We start from the raw sequence: 20,521 nt of genomic DNA, 5'->3' as shown, positions 1-20,521 counted from the left end.
TTCAAAATGGCCTTTAAGGTCATGATGAATTTGCTTTAATGTCATCAACAGTATCAAAATGGCATCCTTTCATCACTGATTTTAATTTCAGAAATAAGAAAACATTGCAAGGAGACAGGTCTGCCAAGTAGGGAGGCTGAGGAAGGACAGTCATGTGATTTTTGGCACAAACCTGAAGACAAAGATGAGTACATGGACGCATTGTCGTGGTGAAGGAACCATCAGTTGTCTCATCACAACTCTGGTCTCTTTTTGCAGATTTTTTCATGTAACCATTCTAACACATCTTGAAAGTACACAATTCCATTAAAACCAGAAAAACAGAGAGCATCACTTTGATACTGGATTGAGACTGACATGCTTTCTTGGGGCGTAGAGATCCTTTGCCAATCCACTGTGATGATTGAACTTTTGTCTCAATGTTGTAGCTGTAAACCCAGTTTTCGTCTCCCATTATGATTGCATGAATGATTCATCATCATAGGCTTGATCAAGAAGTTGCCGACCAGTCCATTCTATGTTCTTTCTGCTATTCGGTCATGAAACAAGAAACAGATTTTGCTGCACCTTGATGCATGTTTAATTTTTGAGTCAAAATGTCATGGCATGATTCAATCGAGATTCTAACCTCTTCTGCAAGTTCTCTAACAGTCAATCGGCGATTTACACACACCAGATCATTAATTTTCTTAAGATGGGTATCATTAGTTGAAGTTGAAGGTCTTCCTGATCATGGGTCATCTTCAACTGACTGATGACCAGTGGTGGCTCAGGCATTGACAATGTGGAACTGCAACACCTCCTATTTCCACTTGATATTATCTATAACAATTAATATAATGAGTTCTTTTTTATTTAATTCTTTCTTTATTCTTGTACAATATATAATCCTTAAGCTTCATGTCTGTAGCCATCCCCCAGTTTATGAATAAGATATAAAATTTTTGTATGGAACTGTGCGCTTCACAGTTCCAGCAGCGTGGTGTCTGGCTGTTGTGTATATGCGCACATAGGAAGCTGCACGCGAGGCTGCGAGGGAGGGAGAGCACTGTCGCTCTCGCAGTGTCAACCCTGGTGTGCTGGTGGAAGGTAGCTTTTTTTACTTCGTGAATATGGAATGTTCCTTGTTTGTTCCCTTTTCTAGTTTAGCCAATGGAAGGAATATGAAAGTAATTTAGTGGTTTTTTTAGTAGTGATGTGAAAATAACGCAAAGCAAGCGCTCCTTGATTGTCAAATCTGTCCAAAAACACGCTGGAAGGGCGAAAGAGAAGGTAAATTAGTAAAAACTAATTATGTATTTCTTTCTATGTACAATAAAAATTTTAATTAAGCACCATTCACTATAATGTTTTTAAGCGGACATTTTATTAAGTTATTATCTAATAAGACTAAAAAATATTATCTGTATTGGCATTTTATTATTTATTCGGTTAAATCAAATGTTATAAAGTGTAGAATTAGATTATTACCCTGCTTCCAGATGTTCAATTTGATTCAGTTTTTATCTCAGTTCTTTTATTTTACGGAAAACTTTAACAATGGCCTTGAAAAGGACCAGAAAAGAATTTTCTGGAGTAGCACCCCCACTAATTTTAGCTACGAGCCGCCACTGCTGACAACCTCTTTTAAATCGTGAAAACCATTCGTAACATTGCGTACAACCCAGAGCATCATTTCTGTAAGCTTGTTTCAAAAGTTGAAATGTTTCTGTTTCTCCAGTTTCACGCAAAATTATACGTTGTATCGTTGCTCCCGAAAATCACACTTTACAAAAATCGCTACTAACACAAACACGTTACACTCAAGTAACAAAAACACAAAATTAAATGATAACAATCCAAGAACAAGTGGTTACAGAGGAGTTCATGCAAAACACAATGCTGTCAGCTGCATGTCACTAAATATCTTAGCGCGTAATTAAAAATGTTCGGTTATTTTCTGAACAGACTTGTGTGTGTGTGTGTGTGTGTACACACGCACGAGAGAGAGAGAGAGTATATATTTATATGCATATACAAATAACTTTCTGAAAATTCATATAACTCATCAATATACACTTGTATGTATAAAAACAACATGACTGATTAATATCGCCTGATAAAAAAAGCTTAAAATGGCATATTATGGCAAATTATTGCTTAGCATATTTCACACACTTAGCAAATTTCACTTCATATCAGTAATTATAACTGGGTGCTTTCAAAGCAAAAAATTCAAAAACACATGCAATATATTACAAGTATAAAAATTATAAAAAAAAAATTTGTATCCCAGAAAACTAAAATAAAAATTATGATAAGAGTAATTAGTAACAACTAAAAACTACAGCAGCTTTCAATTATGGACTTGTTATAAATATATTTTTTATATAGATTTCTAATAATAATCACTATTATTTTAAAAGATCAGCTACCTAAAGAACCACACAAGAAAAATGAAAAAGTGTTTTTTATTTAACAACTTCTGAAATGAATGGTTATGATTTTATTAAATAAAAATCTGATGTGGACAACACACGATTCCTTGTATGCATATTAAATTACATTTACACATTTAAAAAAAAATGAAAAGTACATAAATTTTATTTCATTAAAAGCTTTTGATATTTTTTCTTTTTTTTTATTGAATTATTTATCGTAAAACATTTTTTACAATGAGAGGTTAATAATTATTAATAAATCAATATATTTTAATTTAAAAAAAAGTTAAAAAAAAAAGAAGGAGATGAAGTCTGATTCGAACTGATGTGCCTTCCCCTCTAAGTTCCAAATATTTCATTAATTAAAATTTTATTTGACTCTCTCTGGAACCAATGAAAATCTCTGGAACCACTTATGAGATATATCATTGAAAAGCTCTCAATTAGGGCTTATTACTGCAATAACAAAAAGTTCAAAATCCAAAGCTTTTGGGGATTTTAGTTTTTTTGGACACTTTTGGTTCAGTTGACTGCAATCAAAAGGAGAGGTGCACAACTAAATGTTATAACAGTCCTAAATCCAGAATTTCAACATCCTACGGCTAATCGTTTTTGAGTAATGCGAGATACATAAGTATAGATGTCACTCCAAAACTAGTCAAAATGGATATTTCTGTTGAAATCTGAAAACCGTAATTTTTCGTTGGTTTTTTATATTGCATTGTTGGTAATTTTATTGCACCCAGAACTTATTACTTCCTTGTACAAAATAAAGGAGGCACTGTGACTTCCTTTATTTTGTACAAGGAAGTAATAAGTTCTGGGTGCAATAGAAGTAAAAAAAAACAATGAAACGGAAAATACTTTCTTAAAATATCACATTTAAAAATGTAATTCATGTAAATAATAAAACATTTCTTTACTTTTATCAATAAAATGTATGGAATATGTTTTTACTCAATACAGAAGTAATCTCACTTCTGTAATGATATTTTGTCTTAGTTCATTCAATATGAAAATTTTAACTTAATGATGGTACACAAACCTACACATCCATCAAAATTTATAATCACACTATCAGCTCACTGCACTGATTCCAACATCATCATTATAAAAATATAAAATCTGAATATATATGAAAGATATTTTTTCATTTCTAAATCTTATATTGTTAAAAAAATATCACTGTAGAAGACATTACAAATTATTACAGATATGCTGCTGGATACCATTATCACTTAACCTTAGGCAGAATACAATTGCTACTAATTTACTAATTGTAAATATAATATATTTTAAAGATATTTCAAATTTACAAGCAAATGCAAATCAAATATGCTGATACACATAATATTGTGTAATAGACTAAACCCTTTTAATTATAAAATTTAAATAAAAACCTAACGTACACAGCTAAAATATTCCTTATACTAATCTATCTAAACTTTATAAAAAATTAAAAAAAATAATAAACATTTTTCCTTTTTGAAGCTGGTACCTAACTGAAATCTATTCCCAACAAATAAAAACCCCAGCTCAAACAGCATACACAATTATATGTAGCACTGATTTGCAGCGTGATTTAAAGGCCCTTTGGAATGCAAGAGTATGTTATTTTTACCCGAACTCATTCTCTTGAATTTTCATATAAAAATATTTTAATTATCAGGATATTCATTACATTCTAACAATTGCAGAATTCCTTTGGTAATTGTTTTAAATTTAAAAATTATTTAAATGTTTTAGTTTTGTAATTTACATTTAAGTTTTATTTATCTTACATTACAGAGATGTTTAATAAGAAATATTTAAATTATTATACAATTATTATATGTTCTGTAAATATTCAGTCAAGTTCATTTTAACATCAACAATTCTCTGTTATCTTTTTAAGAATAGAAACATTCTTAAATCAATTAATTTAGATAATGGAATTACAAATTTAATAGTAATTATTATCTTTAGCATGGCATTGTAAACTTTTAGGTTTGCATATGGATGCTCTCAGATAAGGAAAGCCTGTGTATTGTATTTTGCAACACTGCATATTTTATGAGAAGGGTCCACACTTAAATTTTTTCATTGCAATATTTCCTCCTTTTTTACAATAAAAATAGTCAGTTCATAAATAGACATTACTAGTAGGTGGGAAATCAGATTCTTTTTTACTAAATTGTTGCACAAACATTCTGAATCAACTCCCTCATGAATTCTAAGAGTTTCTTCTGATGTCTCACCAAAGGTAAACAGATCCTCCCAAAAGAATTCAACCTTGTCAGTTAAAAGAAATATCCACTGCAAGCACCCATAAATATTTTTAAATCATAAACTCAGCAAGAGTAAATTAATGACGATGCTTTTTTACTAATCGACAAAAAACACTTCAAAATTTAAATAGTGCAACGATGGAAAGATAATTTGATTTTTTGTCAGTCGTGTTCAGGAAATATAATTTTTTATCAAGCACTAAACACAATTACATAAAATTAAAATCATCTGAACAAAAAATCTACTGATCAAGACTAATTAACACAATTAATACTGTAACGTATAGAATTATTAGATAAAAATAGAAAATTTTCTCTTCTTAAATGATGAACTGTTTAACAAATGTTTATTATTAACATTTAAAGCTGATAAAATCATAAAAATTTTTAATTACTTCTCTACGCGTAATAGATATAAATATTCTTTATCTAATTTTTACTTATTAAATTACAACTACATATACTTCAGATCAACTAAATGATTATGATCCAGTATTAATTACATAAAATTCTTATTCCTTCATTAATAAAAAAATAAGCACAGTATTAAAAACAGGTCATACACATGGCATAGCTCGGGACATTCCTCATCTCCAGAATGAGGGAATTCATCTGTATCAAATTTTTCTATTGAAACTTAACCAAAACTTTAAAATAGTCACAGTAGTCTAAATAAAAAAAGAACGATTTTTGCAAATATCTACAAAACCAGAAAAATAATTCTACCTATAATCAACTGGTTTTAATAGCGATCCGCTAAAAGTTCGATTTATTCAACAAAGCCCACTCGGCGGCGCGGGTGAAGGCTTCCTGACGGCTGGCCGCTACAATACAACAGAATGCAAAATTATTTTGCATACAAAAGTTGATATATCTAAAAAAAAGGAGACAAATAATACAATAGTTTTGCCATAAAACACTAACATATTTTAAGATAAATTATCAAAACTTTAATCTCAGTTTATGACACTTTGCAACAGAAAAGTACACACACACGCGCGCGCGCACACACCATTCCCACAGAATTATGAGAATAAAAAAAACATGATTAAGTTAACTGAAATACACGATAAGACAAAATAATGACAAAGAAGTTTGGATGAAACACACTGTCTATTTAAAAAAAAATAAAATAAAATAATATTAATCTATGCAAATTTACAGTTTTGAAACAGGGCTTATACATCTTGCATATGAGAGTGAACAGAAATAAATCAAAGATAAAGAACTTTAGTGAACATATGAAAGAAAAGTTATAACTAGATACAAACAAGCTTACAACAGAATGATATAAAAACTTCTTATTTTCATACGAATTTTAATTTCTTTATATTAAACTCTGTTATGTCAGCTGAAATGACATAACGGCAAAACCTAACAAAAAATTATGAAAAATAAATAAATAATATAACAGAAAACTATTATTCTGATAAGCAAAAAAACAAGATTTTGAACTAATGTTAATAAACTCATTTACTAATTAAAATGATCCTATTAGTGATATTCATCATTGATAAAGAGGATCAATTAATTACAATACTAGATTACACTTCTTATCACTAATTACAATATTACAGCCTTGATTTTTTTATACTCTAAACATTACAATTCTTTTTAAAAAGATCAGAGAAATACAAATCCAAATTATAACCAAATGAAAAAAATAGTTGGTTAAGAATAATCTGAATATGATGATTTAACAGATATATTGTAAATTCAGAATTAGATGAATAAGATACATAAGTCATCAAAACTCCAAACCTCATTAAAATCAAATTTACAGTTACATATCCTAAACCTTACACCCTACTACACAAAAACTTGTTGGATTGTACTGCACAATCTTGAAAATCACTTAACAGATATGAAAAATTACTACATTATTGTAGTAAGCTTACTCCTTCCCAACTGTTATAGGTTATTTCTGATACCCTATGTAATAGTTAATTTCATAACACCCTCATATCCCTCACTTTCACCTCCTTTGCTATCCTTTCATAGAAACAATTAATAATATATACATAAAAACGTTCATACATACATAAAAAATTAAGTCTGATTGTAAGGAAACAGTTCTTCACACATACACCAAATTTGGATCCAAAAGTACACAATCACTGAACTTAAAAACGTACAATAAGATAATCTACTTTCAGTCGCATAATCTTGCAGTAGAAAAATACAGGCATACATGTACTACACCCATAGGATCACATGAAAATACATGCAATACATTATAAGACAGAATAAAGATACAGAATTCTGGACAATTATTACTACTAAGAGAGAATTACCCCCTCTTCTAATTTACTCTCAAAAAAATTGAATTACAAAAAATATTCAAACTTAGAGGGTCAAACTCTCTCTCAGCTCCTTACATTAACAATGTAACTGTTGCGATATCAAAAACAACAAATACATATAAGAAGAACAGATTCAAGCCTAACTCTTACCTAAGGTCTCAGACCCCCTGGCATCCTTGTTAACAAAAATTTAATGGTTGCAATACTGGAACTAGTCTTTTTAAAAATATTTATACCTTCAGAAAGAAAAAGTTTATGTTTTTATCCGAGAAGTTCAGTCCCCCTTGTCCTTCAAGGACCTTCAACTCCTGTAATTCATAACTGGAAGCTTGGAACATTCAATCCCTTCTTTTTTCAAAGCATCATTATTCTTGAAAACCAGTAAATACTATATGAATAAGAAAGTTTGAGCCATGCTGCCCGCTTGACTGAGCTTTTTAGTACCTTCATTAACAAAAAGTAAATCATGTGATAATGAAAGTTCATTTTCAACCTACATTATTTTTTAAGGAAGCAGCATGAAAACCTCAATGATGTCAAAGAGGTCAGCCAACCCAAACCTTTAATTAAAAAAAATTTAATTAATTACTTTTTGCTTTCAAACTGAAATATTCTGATGTTCTAACAATTTTTTAAAAAAATTCTTACTTTTGGAACAAATAAAAACTTAAGTCAAGTCTGAGTCCACTTTGACATTCTGGGGACATCATTCTTTGAGAGGTCATTACACCCAATGGATGTGGAATTTTATAAAAATTTACAATATATAGTTTTTGAGCAATTTTAAAATTACATCAATGGATTATTTTTGGTGATACTACAGATTTAAATATCTCACTACAAAATATCAAAAATCTTTCTTTCAATGAATATGAAAACAGGAAATAAAAAAAGTTTTCAAAGCAGGGTTTCCAAACAAATGAAACCTTCACGTGGTATCTTTAAACATTAATCAAAACAAGTTCTGTTGAGTAATATATTATATAAAAGTAAATAAATAAAATTATGTTACATATTAATGAAGTTATAAGCCTGTTTGGATTATTGCATACTGCTAATAAATAGATTTTTTACCTACTTTATAAGTAGATATCTAAAACAAGTGCAAAAGCCCTTACCAGCAGTGATTAGTTACAAAAAAGATTTTCTGTCCAACTGTCAAGTCACAACTAAATCAAAAGTACATAAAAACATACCTATGCAAACAGACTGGCATCAGATATTGTACACATAAATCTGATATGACAGATAATATATAATATAAACATAAGTTTACATACGATTAATTTGCTTCATTCAAATTGTAACGTACAATAATAGCAAACACAAGATTCAGTTAATTTCATTCAAATTCTAATGACTAAAATTAAATCTTTATCACAAATTACAAAAATTTAATGCTTATTATAATTATTCTGTAATTCAAATAAACAGAAGTTTCATTTTCTGGGACATACAGTGAAATCTCCTTAATCGCACTTCCCGTATTCGCGGTGCAAAATTTTTCAATGTCTTTTCTATATTCGCGGCTAAAATTTTCCCTATTCACGTACATTACATTATGTAGTGACATTAAAAAATAAATATTAAAAAGATTTAATGGCACAGGTGGAATATTAACATGACGAGGTCGAAGATACGACCCCTGGAAAACAGTTAAATGTCAAAACGCTTACCCAAGGCATTAAATTATCCCATAACCTCCAGTTTTTTTATACATGATGATCCACTTTTGAATAGAAGCTTAATCTTTAGGGGCAAAATTTAAGATGCTATGCAAGAATACACAGAACTTTACACGGATTTAAAAACATGAGCGAGACAAGGAAAAATTAGACATTTTTGTAAATGCAATCCAAAATAATGTAGTTTAGTTTTGTAAATTTCCTTTACAGTAATTTTAATTTCGTGTATGTAGTACTGTTTTCTTGACTTTTTAAGGCGATTTCCGAGTACGATTTGAACATGAATACTGTTTTCTACAATATTGCATAATGTACGACGTACTGCAGTGAATTTTTAAATCAAACACAGTTCGGCAAGTGCTTACGAGTAAATTAGGAAATATACAGTATTTTGTTAAATATTTTTTTGTGTACTGCACCATGTACTGCACTAAACCAGTACTTAAAATTAAAGTTCTCTATTTCATCAATAATATCGCCCTAAGTACGCATGATTATTGTTTAATTTTACATAGAACCTAACCATTCTTCCTTAAATGAGTATTAGTTCCGTTCTACATTCACGGTTTTTCTGTATTCGCGACATTTGTACGGTCTCTAACTCCCACGAATAAGGAAATTTTACTGTACTCAAAATAGCTGTACTTGAATATGTTTCAGAGAATAGAAATTATAATGCCGTATATCTTCAACTCTTGACTGCATTGATATGCAGGAGTTATGTTAAACAGATAATTCTGGCTTATTCTTATGATTTTTAAACATAAATCCAAATATGTCCTCAAAGTTTGTCCAAGAACTTCGTTATAGGTAGATTTCATAAGAAAGCTACCTATTGTAGTGGGTCCAATAATTCGACTTCCGGAAAATGTCGACATAACTTCGAGTTTCACATCCCCCAGATCCCAATACCACCTATACTTCAAAAGTTTATATATACATTTATATGTATAAATATATATATATACATATTTCACTTTTTTGTGGACACGACAACTGCCGTAATTTTGCGCCAATCACTTTCAAATTGATACATAAAATATAACGACCCAAAATTTCGGTCGAGTTCGTTAATGGGCAAAATCGGACCATATGAGTGGAAATGGGGGCGCTTTTTCGAAAAAAATAAAATATCGCTATAACTTTCTTATTAAGTAAAATATCGAATTCGTTTAAAGTTCTTACTGTTCTTTGGATAAGGGACTGAAACTTATGTAACTAAAGATTTTTGATATCACCAACCATTGCCCCAGGGAGTGGAAAAATGGGCTTTCAAAGACAAAAAAGAAAATCATACCTCCCTTAATAGACAAGTATCGAATTGGTTAAAGTAATCGTTAGTCCTCGAAATATTAGTCTGAAAGAAGTTTTAATATGACCATCCCTTATCCCTTATTTTGGTCATCCGTAAGGGATGACCCAAAATGTTACTGGAATTTTAAGAAGATGCGACTTCTCGTATGCTAAACATCTGAAACCTTTTTCACACGCAACCGTTGTCATATTGAGTAAAATTGAAGTTTTTCTTAACTTTAAGGTGGAAATCTTTTTTATCTCCTACTTCTTTCTTTTTCCTGTTTAGCCTCTGGTAACTACCGTTTAGATAATACTTCAGAGGATGAATGAGGATGATATGTATGAGTGTGAATGAAGTGTAGTCTTGTACATTCTCAGTTCGACCATACCTGAGATGTGTGGTTAATTGAAACCCAACCACCAAAGAACACCGGTATCCACGATCTAGTATTCAAGTCCGTGTAAAAATAGCTGGCTTTACTAGGACTTGAACATTGGAATTCTCGACTTCCAAATCAGCTGATTTCGGAAGACGCGTTCACCACTAGACCAACCCGGTGGGTCTTTATCTCCTACTTAGAACCAATGAAATCTACCTCTGCCTTCCGGCATGTCAAAAGGGATTTTTTTTGTTTGTAATTGTTAGTCATAAAAAATTAAAATTGTTAAAACACTTCAATTTCTTTAATGTTTATATTAATAATGAAAGTCAAAAGATATTTATAATGGAAACAATCGTATTTATATATAGCACAGAGTGGAATAATTTGGAACAGTGGCCATTTGACTAATATGTTATTATATCATAGAATGTCATCGATACTAACTGTTAACTACGGACTCACTCCTTTTACAAAAAATAAATTTATCAGGGAAATATGATTTAATTAATAGCCTTAATTAATGACACCATTTTTACTGTATTTAATTACTGTATTAAATTCTGTATTACATTTACTGTATTTATTTTTACTGTACAATAATTCACACCTGAGAATCAGTTTTGTTTTAGCTTTCAAGCAAATAATATTACATGTTTTATGTTTTGTTTTAAACTACTTTCTCTAATACAGCTACGTATTGTTTTTGTTATGCTTCTTTGATACCATTTTTATTTTCTTAGTAATTTATGTTAAAATGACTTGTAGTTATAAAAATTTTTATGCATGGTGAATTAACTTTTAAATCTTAAAGAAGAAATATTACTTCTTTGGTTACAAATCATATGAACTCTGCTATTAACATAGGAGATCAGGGACAAGTCTTGGGATCGTCACATCTTTCTTTCTTTCTTTTTCCTGTTTAGCCTCTGGTAACTACCGTTTTAGATAATACTTCAGAGGATGAATGAGGATGATATGTATGAGTGTGAATGAAGTGTAGTCTTGTACATTCTCAGTTCGACCATACCTGAGATGTGTGGTTAATTGAAACCCAACCACCAAAGAACACCGGTATCCACGATCTAGTATTCAAGTCGGTGTAAAAATAGCTGGCTTTACTAGGACTTGAACGCTGGAACTCTCGACTTTCAAATCAGCTGATTTGGGAAGACGCGTTCACCACTAGACCAATCCGGTGGGTAAGGGATCTTCACATCTGCTGTAGTGCAACTTCACTAAGCAGCAAGTTAAGTGGGAAACTAAAACATATGCTTTTTGCTGTTAATGTGGTATGGAGAGAGCCTAAGGACCACTCAACAAGACTGTAATTTTTAAATCGTAAACATATTTCAAACTTCCTTCAACATAACATCTATTCCACACAGTTAAGACATGGTTCCACCAGAAACATGGAGTTTGGAAGAAAATTTTGACAATGAAGGAGGATTTGGTGATTTAAAGAGTAATTAAGAAAAAGAGGATCCAGATTTCTAAGTTGAGAGCACTGAACCTCACAAGATTACTCATGCAGAACTTAATAATCTCGTTGATGATCTCAATTTGTCTAAAATGTAGTCAAGAATTATAGGCTTCAAGGGTAGAAAGTTGGAACCACCTTGTAAGCAGTAAAATATGTTCTTTTGGCTACGGTTTTTTATACCTTAAGAGCAAGTTTCCCAGGATCGTGATGAATAAATCAAAGAATATTTGTTGGACTATAGATACATAAGCTAATGAAGGATTTGGACTTTGAAAAGAGTTTGAATGAATCGGAGAAAGCAGATCTAATATCAAATATTATTAAATCATTTCCGGAAAAAAAGTCTGAGAAAAATGCAGAATTGATTAGCTTCTTGAAAACAAAAAACTTTGATGCAACGTGTCTTGAAAAATACACGTTACATTCACATTTGGACTTTTTTCCACCAAACCTTGGTGATGTAAATGACAAACATAGTGAACACTTTCTCCAAAATATATCAATGATGGAAACACAATACCAGGGAAAATGGAGCCTGAATATACTTACTAATTACTGCTGGAGATTGAAAAGAAATACATTCCACAGGCTGAAAAAAGGAAAAACTAACGAAAAGCAGATTAGGTAAGATAATATCACACTATAGGCTATACAATATTTTTAAGATCAGGTTTTCTTTAGTCATGTTACTAAAAAACCATGACTGCTAATCAATTTTGGTTTGCAGATTCTAAATAAGCGCAAAAAATATACTGACATGCCTTATTGAATGCATATAACAGAAAAAACATTTTTTTTAATGTTTTATTAATTTTTTTTTTAAAAACGAAGGGTTTGTTTGATAATAGTAGTGCTGATGATTCTTATTTATTTTTATTAAAACTGTATCATATCAATACCATGGCTTGACATAAAGAAAATTTTCTTTATCAGTTCATGAAAATAGCAAATCATGGGTAAAAGATAACAACATGATCCACTATTGTTCCAAATCCAGTATACTATGTTAAATGACACAACCATAAGATATTGTACACCAACAACAGGATATTTTCTGAAAACAAAATTCTCCTGTAATACAAGCTGGAAAAGACAATGTTCTGAATTTCAAATCACATCCTCAAAATACAACTCATACACTCATCTCATTTAATATATCTCACTTATCTCATTTATATTTTCTAAAAATTTAAATCTATCTGATATAAATTTGGCTCTTTGGTGACATATTCTTAAAAACTATCATATCATATCATACTTCTTAGTCAAGAAAGCCAAAGTGAACTTTAGAACTCTATAGCCTGCAATTTCTTATCGAAAACCTCATCTTGTAAGCATTCAGATATTAATGCCTTTGTTAAGACACAAATTGTAACATTTTTTTCTTATTTTGAAACTGAATTACAAGTAAAACAAAACATTCTTCTTCATAATGAATAGTTATTTTTCATTCTACAAGGACTTTTATTTTTCGTAAAATTTACAATTTTAAATCAAGGGGCGAAACCCACAAATACTGCTTCAACTTGACCTAAAGTACAGCTATTATCATTATAGTTAACATCCTGGTAGTACTGCAACTGATTATCATCAATTTGCTAATTGTTACAAAGCAAAGAAAGTAATAAGTAGTACAAATTACATAGTCTATGCAAATATGAATTAGTTAGACTAAAAAGTAATTACAATCAAATATTGGTGTGTTAGAAAAGTCATAATTTAACTCACTGGAAGTTACCAATATAATTTATTTTAAGTATATTTTATGACACAAGAGAGCTGAAAATAGTTATTAAGTATGAATAAAATATATAAGCAGTATAGCATAATTTTTTATAACCTGGTATTTTTTATAATCAGAAAAAAATAATTGCAACAGATTAGAATAATACTTCATAACGACTAATGTCATATCGTAGCAATAATATGGCTAATATTATTACAACATTATTACAAATTAATATTTTTATAGTATTTTAATTCATTGCTTCTAGCATGTTAAGAACCTCTGCATTAAAAAAAAAATCCCTTCTGGCACACTGGAAGGCGGAGGTAGATTTCATCAGTCCTAAGTAGGGGATAAAAAAGATTTCCACCTTAAAATTAAGTAAATCTTCAAATTTGTTCAATATGACTCATTGTCAATTGCAAGTAAAAAAAAAAAGTTTCAAATGTTTAGCATACGATAAGTCCCATCTTCTTACAATTCCAGCAACATTTTGGTCATCCCTTGTCGTAAGGGTTGGTCACTTAAAAAAAATTGTTTCAGACAAAAGTTTTAGGTAATGTTTCGAGGACTAACGATTACTTAAACCAATTCATTACAGTACCTATTAAGGAAGGTATGATTGTTTTTTTTGTCTTTGAAACCCCATTTTTCCACCCTCTGGGCCAATGGTTGGTGATATCAAAAATCTTTACTTACATAAGTTTTAGGCCCTTATCCAAAGAATAGTAGGAACTTTAAACAAATTTAATATTTTACTTAATAATAAGTTATAGCGATATTTTTTTCGAAAAAGCCCCCAATTTCTAACCTCATGGTCCAATTTTCCCCAGTAACAAACTTGATTGAGATTTTGGGTCGTTATATTTTATATATCAATTTGAAAGTGATTCAAGTGATTTATAGTTATATATAAACTTTTGAACTGATGGTGGTTTTGGGGTCTGGGGGATATAAAACATGAAAATATCTCAAAATTAATGATGCGACTTCTGAAGTCGCATCATGGTACCCATTCACAATAGGTAGCTTTCTTATGAAATCTACCTAATTCTCATTGGTGAGTAGGATCCCTCAAACACAAGTCCAGGTTTGAATTTTCTTAAAATGTTAATATAGTCATAATTTAAGTAATAATTACACTTACATCTATTTCAGTTTAAATGTAAATATTTATATTTATAATAAAAGTAATCAAGACACAATAAAATTTTAGAAATATTTGCTATTGGCAGTATTTTAATGGAAATATCTGTACCACAGTTTCAGTATTAGTTCAAATACAATCTTTTTTTGTTTTCCTTAAACAGATTTATTTAATAATTGCTATTATCATAACAGATACGAATGTCTCCTTATATTGTCCTAAATTTATTATGTGTGCATCCATGCACATATGCCCCCCCCCGCACACACATGATAAATAATGTACATACACTTGTCACATCTTATAAGCAGCCCAAGCAAATTTCATTACTTTGTTTTAATCTGTATTACCTAGACACAGAAATAAATTTAATGAATTTCTTAGTATTAACCAAAAATATAAAATAACTAATATTTTTAAAAGAGGAACATACAGAATAAGAAAATCCATGAGAATTTTGAATGAGTAGCGCCATGTAAGTAAACAGAATTAATTTGGTGGAAAGAAATGGTAGGAGTTTTTGTTCATCATTGGAAAAGGATGTTATGTCATGACATATATCCTTAATCTTGTCAAAGAAACAAAACAATGATAATTTTATAATTTAATATCTTCTTCGGTTTCTTTATACAAAATTGCACAATTTATGTTAAAATACAGAAAACCTACTTTTTCATAGATAACAATACCCATGCACAATACCAATCTCATACTATGATGATATTTATGAAAACAAATGACATACTGTATGAAATTTATTATGATCTGAAGTTGCTGGGAATTACTAATAATAAAATAGTAATAAAATTATGGTTTACAAAATTCTTGTCATTTATTAACAGGTTTTAAATATAGATTTATGAACAATTTTTAAGTTTTGTTTATTTTTAATTTGTAATTACCATCAGTATGGAAGTACATATTTGCTAACCATCATACAATATTATAATATTGCAGTCAAGTTGCTTATGAAAATGAATGAGCAGTATCTTTATAAGAAAAGTTTTATATATAATTATAATTAAAATTTAATGCCAAGCTTTGACATTGTGACTAGTTAAAAATTAATTTTTTTTAAGTTACATCCACACTTTTACTATATCATATTTTACATATCATAATATATGATACTATATCTATTCAAATGTTTCTGTTACAGATGATGTAGTCCTAATAATTTATGAGTAAAAGAATAAGAATGACATGAATTGATAAAGGGCAATTTAAACTACAAAGCTTTTAGATAATAAATACAAACTTATGTCAAAATGTTCAACAACTTAGGGCAAAATGTTTTAGTTATTCCTATGAAGACATTCAGTGTTTATAGAAAAAGATGACAAATCTTGATTTCAGTTAATTTTATGATTACATGCAGACTCACCAATGAAATAATAACAGTATTTAAAAAAAAAATATTTGTGTAAATATATGTAGGTAGACATGCACCCACGTATTCTCATATACTTATACAAGAAAACCTATAATTAACACTGATGCACTCAGGATTTTTACAAAGTTGCTAACTATAAACACACATGCATGCACATGCACACACACACACACACGAACAAAAGTTTTAAGCAAAGTTGTTTTACGCTTCTAAGTAAAAGGTAACTGGTTACTATTAACCCCCTGCCACACAAAACTCTTTGATATTGAGATATAACAGTTTGCTAACTATAAGAAATGCCTTGTGACTCTTTTTCGAGAGTCACAAGGCATTCATTGGATTGAATAGATTATTATTATCAGCTAATAACCTGCAAATTGGAACTTTGAAAAACAATGCTCATGGATTGTATAATTCAGTGCGTTTATGGCTTTGTCATCTTCATATGACCAGGGGTTTTCATGCAATGAATATGAGTTCACATTATCACAATTTATTGTTGTATTGAAGACTGTGAATCCTTGCATAGGTTTTTGTATGATCATAGTATTTTACTAAAATTTAAAAAATTTCAGGATTCTGGAAAGCAAATAACATTAAATAAAAAAAGGGAAGCGTTTCATTGGCACAAAACAATAAATATAGTTGACTCTCACCTGAAAAAAGTTACAAAAGAGTGTAGTAAAACAATCTTAAACATAATTGGTTTTTCCATCATAATTTAACAAAAACACATGATTGTCGATTTTTTTGCATTGTGGATTACAGTAATAATATCACTTAAAAATATATTATTTAGGATCACTCAAAGTGGTCCAGCACTGAAAAAATTAATATTTTTTGTAGGTCCATTCCTTTATGTTTTGGTAGTTCAAAACTAATTTTTAAACATTTTTATCGTATCTGGTTCAAAAAATGTGGCCATTTTTTGCCTCGTGCTGTTTTCGCACTCACAGGCATCAATGTTTTTGTAAATTACTCAGCACTGGAGTGTCCTAGGTTTTTCAAATTAATTGCATTGTGTTTATTACATTCCGGTCTACAAATCAAAGCCATATTTACCTATCAAATATGGTTTCGTTCATATATGCTTTGTAGCCCTGGTTATTGAATATGAATGAACAAAATTCAATTTTCGCTGGGTAATTTCTGAAAGAAGGAACAATTTCTCTGCCTCCATTTTCCTGTACTTTTATATATTAGAGTATAGTTACTTTATATAAAATATCAATAGTGAGTAGTTAATCGTTTAAAAATTGATTTTTTTTTCAATTTTTCAGCTGCAATATCACTGTTGGGGGACCAGATAAATATCTGAAAGTTGCACACAAAAAATGGTCTCTATGATATCAAACTTAAGTATAAATTTCAATTTTGAAATTAAACTCAAACTAAGTATAAATAGTGAATTCAAGCAAAAAATTCTTGATTTCCATATCTGGGATAAGTGGGTATAAAGAGTTATTCTATTATTTCTAAGGCATTTTAAACTAAGAAAACCACATTTAAAAAAAAATAAAGTACCTTATTATAAATAAGCGTGTAGACTGCCCAGTATATAATTTTGAATTATTTTAGATACAAAGATTCTCTTTAACAAAATAATGATATCATAAAGTTGGGACCTATGCCCATATTAAAAAAACATTGTTTATAAAAGATAATAAATTAATTCATTATTAAAAACAAGCCTAAACTAATTTAATTATTAATCAATAATTTAATCTATATTTGTCAATAACTGAAAGCCAACTGAATTATAGAACTGCATACATATTATTTTGAAAGACAACTATTATTTTTAAAAAAATGTATATACACACATAATTTATACTGTGAATACTTATTTGTTAGTTAATGGGTTGGTTAATAAGTCACAAATCTCTGTAGGTAGGTTCAGGATTCTACAGGCTCACTTAAGAATCTGCACGTAGTGCAAGTCTGTGCCTGCACTGTGTTGTCTTCCTCCTCTACCAATATTTATCTCACTTTACTGTCCACTGTTAAAGAGTATAGTTGAGTAACCTTTTACCAAAATGGAGTGTCAATGTAAGGAGTGTCTATATAAAATGTAGAATGAAGCTTACCATAAAATTGTGTATGGAGTTTTACCTAAAGACATTAAATCAATTAAAGGTTACAAGGAAGAAGAAAAGTATTGTTTTCTTTCCGAAAAACTCTGAGGTCACTTCAAATTGTAAATATCATGAAAAAATACTTCAAAAATTTTAATCTCTATGGCCAATCTTGCTCGGACCTTTCAAAAAACATAAAAAGCCTATAACAAAAGGCTTAAAAGAATTGACTTTGAATCATTATCTAAGAATATAAGTGTTCCTATCAATCTTATATCAGGAAAATCATTGTTCCCAATACGTTACTGTAAAATATTTGTTATGGACAGAGAAAGGGCTGGTGAAAGTTTAGGTAAAGAATTTTATGACTCATCAGAAAGTATATAAAAGGTGGATTCAGCTTGTACTATTCTTCGTTTATTGCCAGCTTGCATAAGTAAGAAATTATGTGAAGAAAAAAGATCCATTACCTTGAAAATAAAATTGAAAAAATTTGGAAGTTTCATTTCCTACTTCTGATCCAGATGACAATCCTCAAAATTTACACACAGAATATGATGATCTGATAGAAAAACTAAATGTTATATTTCCAACAAAGAGAACAGAATTAAAATTATCAGTTTACTTCCAAATTCTTGGGGCTAAGGAAAAGTTTGTAATGAATTTAAGTCTCAGAACGTATGGTTAAATTAATAAGAAACCTAAATATTAAAAGAACAGGGTATTTTACCTTAATTACAAAAAAAAGAAAATCAAATGTAATATGTGAAGACATTACAAAACATTTTAATGAAAATGATGAAAATAGTCGTTTGATGTTGGGGGAAAAGAACTGGGTTTTATTGAAGGAAAATGATACTAGGATTAGAAAAGGATAAAAATGGTTAGTTCTTTGTAATTTAAATGAGCTATTCTCTGAGTTTAAAAAGAAGAACCCTGACATTAAAATTGGAAGATCAAAATTCTGTGAGAAGCCCATACATAAGGATCAAATCTTGACAGCTCAGGAAATGTTTAAATTCTGTAAAGAAAATGATAAGGGAATTACTTATGTTTGTGAAAACTGAGGAACTCAAACAACTCAGTTCCAATACCTTAGAGGAAAGGTTAAACACTTGTCAGAAAATTAAAGGCACTGGACCAATCTGGCCTACAAATCGTAAAACCATGTTTTATTAAAGGCAATACGGCATCTTTACTATCATTCTGAACACTAGCAGCAACCAGACAAACTGCCTTCAACAGACAATTTCAAAGACGACTTTTAAGGTTGTTATGCGTTTCTTAATGAGTTTCCAACTTAAAATAAATGCATTTTTATTGTTTGTACTTTGTTTAAATTAATATAGCTCAATGTCTAAAAGTTCAGAGGCAGGGGGTAATTATAAATAATTACAAAGTAAAATATTTTAATAAACTTCCTTGTATGTTGTTTGAAAATTTCAGAAAACTAGGATGTAATATTTCACTACTCAAGACTTGTTAGAAAATGTGGGCTGGACTAATCAATAAATTATCATGTTGCAATAGCAATTAAAAAAAAAAAAAAAAAAAAATTAAAATTAGTTACACAAAATATAATTACAGGATAATTACTTTAGTATTAAGGAAAGTAGTGTTAAGGAAAACAAAGCAGTTGTACAAGAAATTTTGTAATTTTTACTAAATATTTTATAAAGATTTCACTGTGACTGAAAACGAAAGTTATTTATAAAATATATTTACACCACTTTGTTGTATAAAGAATAAAAAAATATATTAAAAAATCTTCATTGCTAGTAGAGCTACAGGCTCTACTAAAAAATGGGAAATAAGAATAACAACTTCCTTATGATACGACAGTGTATTATCATCAGTTTGTTCACTCAACAAGTTATAAAGGTTGAGGTTATTTCGCCAAACATAAAATGCAATAACAATTCCCAGACAAAATTATACAAGCACTAATTCTAATTATTTTTAACAATCCAAGATAAACTACAAACACGTACAAAATAAATGAACTAACATATTAATCCGCAAAAAGTTGAAAAAATACCCCTGGTGCAAACGCAAATTTTCATGCAAATTTTGGATAACTTACGCTGTAATTTCAAACAATGTCTTCTAAACACCTCCGGGAAAAGATAATTATGAAACTATTTAAATAGGACACCATAACCGTATAAAAATCAAAAAGATTTTTAAACGGACAATAACCAAAAGTACGTTACAATAACTCCTAAATAAATCTAAAAATTCACAAAACAGCTGCTGTACTCAAAATAAGACTTTTTGACAGCTGAATAATGAAACAGCTATTACACAGGAATACCAATAGTTAAACAATTTTCACAAACTTAGAAA

The 20,521-nt window shown here is 29.6% G+C and overlaps 1 protein-coding gene across 2 annotated transcripts in view; it reads right to left on the bottom strand.

The window, feature by feature from the left end:
* The window catches only part of Rme-8 (receptor mediated endocytosis 8), a 189,307-nt gene extending 168,872 nt beyond the window's left edge, over positions 1-20,435 (bottom strand). For both annotated transcript variants that reach the window (XM_075361095.1, XM_075361097.1), the window contains exon 1: positions 20,259-20,435. The gene's annotated coding sequence lies outside the window, so the exon portion shown is untranslated. The remainder of the gene's footprint in view (positions 1-20,258) is intronic.
* Between the last annotated feature and the right edge of the window lie 86 nt (positions 20,436-20,521).

Source organism: Lycorma delicatula, chromosome 3, assembly GCF_047948215.1.
Source record: "Lycorma delicatula isolate Av1 chromosome 3, ASM4794821v1, whole genome shotgun sequence".
Classification (NCBI taxonomy): Eukaryota; Metazoa; Arthropoda; class Insecta; order Hemiptera; family Fulgoridae; genus Lycorma; species Lycorma delicatula.
Note: the sequence above shows the minus strand (reverse complement) of the source record. Positions and strands in the feature narration are given on the sequence as shown.